Raw genomic sequence first — 2,579 nt, 5'->3', positions numbered from 1 at the left:
GTGATAGGAATCTTCCAGATCCTGGGCCAAAACATTTATTATTATTATTGTTATTGTTATTATTATTATTATTTATTGGATAGAGACAGCCAGAAATAGAGAGGACAGGGTAGATAGAGAGGGAGATATACAGAGGGACAACTAAAGCCCCACTTCAACACTTACGAAGGTTTCTCTCTGCAGGTGGGAACCAGGGTTTGAACCTTGGTCCCTGCACACTGTAAGGTGTGTGCTTAACTAGGAGTTCTACCACCCATCCCCTCTGGACCAAAACTTTTCAAAAGAGATATTTTTAATTTAAAGGTCTTAATCTATCACGGGTCAAATATAAAGGTGTATAATAGTTTTTATTTATGAAAACTCATGAAGTTTGTGTGCTCTTTTCTTTTTTCATTATTGGGGGGATTAATGGTTTACAGTCAACAATAAAATGCAGTAACAAAAAAAGATACAGTAGTTAGTACATGTGTTACATTTCTCAGTTTTCCACATAACAATTCAGCCCCCGCTGGATCCTCTGACATCATAGCTACAGGGATACAGAGGTTACACTGGCTCCTGTGCTGAATATGGGCCCCAGATCCCATTGATGGGGTTTACAGTTAACAATACTTATATACTTTTTTTTTCATATTTGGGAACTATTTTCTTCCCTGATCCTGCCTTCAAGTCCTTTTTTCAACTATGACACCACCTCCCCAGATAATACGATGGGTCCACCCGCACATTAGCTGTCAGACTCAGACAAAATCTAGTAAAGTCATGGGCCTCTTGGAATATACCGAAAATTGACTTATTAGTTTTTTCCAAAATAGACACCCCAAATCTTCATCTGTAATATTCCTGCCTTTCGGTTCATGATTAGTCAACAATTTGCTCTGCTTTATATCTTAACTCCTTTTCAGCCACCAGGTTCCAGATGCTATCACGATGCCAAACTGACTTCCCTGGGCAGATGACCTCACCAATATGTCCTGTGGAATCCCACCTTCCCAGAGCCCTGCCCCACTAGGGAATGAGAGAGACAGGCTGAGAGCGTGGATTGACCTGCCAAAGCCTGTGTTCAGCAGAAAAGCAATTACAGAAGACAGACCTTCCACATTCGGCACCCCATAATATTCTGGGTCCACACTCCCAGAAGGATAAAGAATAGAAAAGCTATCAAAGAAGGAGATGGGACACAGAGTTCTGGTAGTGGGAACTGTGTGGAACTGTACCCCTCTAGTACTATAGTCTTGTCAATATTGATTAACTTGATCTGACTTGCAGAATGTCAGATTGAAAGTAGCCACCGTGTGGATGAGGGAGTTGAGAAATCCTGTTGCCCATTTCCCAGCTGGCAGTTGGATATAGCAAATCCTGGTCATGGTGAGGTTATAACAAAGGGGAAAACAGATGGCCACATGCTTGTCATAAGCCATGACAGAAAGAAGGAAAAATTCGGTTCCTGCCAGTTACATGAAGAAATAGATTTGCAAGGTACAGCCAACAAAGGAAATGCTGTTTTTCTTCATCAAGAGGTTTGCTAGCATCTCTGGCACAGTGGCTGATGGACAGAATATGCCAAGGAGAGACAGATATACCAAAAAGAAATACATGTGTGTGTGTAGCTTCTTCTCAGTGCAAATGGCCAAGAGAATTGTCCTGTTTCCCACCAAGGTGACCTGATAGATGAGGGCAAAGGCCACGAAGAGAGGGTAGCACACCTCAGGGAGGTTGGAGAGCCCTCTGAGGATAAACTGAGTCATGGTGGTGAGACTGTAGACTTGCATCTCCTCTCTCCACTGTCTTCTTTCTGAGGGGAATGGAAACAAAGCCAGATTAAGGCAAAATGTCCAAGAGCTATTGATGAAAACTTGCTGCAAAATGCTGCAAAGAGTAATAATAGAAACATAGGATTTCAAAAATTAAATATGCTTGAGTCTCTTTGCCATATTCTTCCACTTGTATTTATATATAGTTTAGTAATCCACAGAATCCTAATGCTCAAGACTATTTACAAAACATCGTTAATAGAACATCTACACATCATATATACTAGAATTTTGCAAAAAGTAAATGCAAATGTTATTTTATATTCTTCCTATCCACATTCACTTGGTTACTAGAAAATATCATTTGGGGGTCAGGCGGTGACGTACTTGGTTAAGCAGGTACATTACAGTGCACAAGAATCTAGGTTCAAGCCCCTGGTCCCCACCTGCAGGGGGAAAGCTTCATGAGTGGTGAAGCAGAGCTGCAGGTGTCTCTCTGTTTCTCTCCCTCTCTATCTTCTCTCAATTTAATGTTTATTTATTATTATACAATAATAAATAAACATTAAAAAAGAAAATATCCTTTGATCTCTTTTTTTCAGATAACATGGTACACCATAAATTATGCAGATGATATATAATGATTTGAATGATCAGATGGAAAGAATTTCCTCTCTGCAATCTTCTATTTTACTTCTATTTAATTTTAATTGAGAATTGTTTCCTTTTTTATAAATACAAATTTAAAAATAAATAAAAATAAATATTGCTCTGAGCCTATTAAGAAGATGTTATTCTTCCCTCATGCAGTTTTACATATATTGA

At 39.1% G+C, this 2,579-nt stretch overlaps 1 pseudogene; it reads right to left on the bottom strand.

Moving 5' to 3' along the window:
- Nucleotides 1–1,238: 1,238 nt before the first annotated feature.
- Nucleotides 1,239–1,772, bottom strand: LOC103127063 (olfactory receptor 5V1-like; annotated as a pseudogene).
- Nucleotides 1,773–2,579: the final 807 nt, after the last annotated feature.

The sequence above is a fragment of the Erinaceus europaeus genome, chromosome 9, assembly GCF_950295315.1.
Source record: "Erinaceus europaeus chromosome 9, mEriEur2.1, whole genome shotgun sequence".
Classification (NCBI taxonomy): domain Eukaryota; kingdom Metazoa; phylum Chordata; class Mammalia; order Eulipotyphla; family Erinaceidae; genus Erinaceus; species Erinaceus europaeus.
The sequence above is the reverse complement of the archived record's forward strand: the minus strand, read 5'-3'. Positions and strand labels throughout refer to the sequence as shown.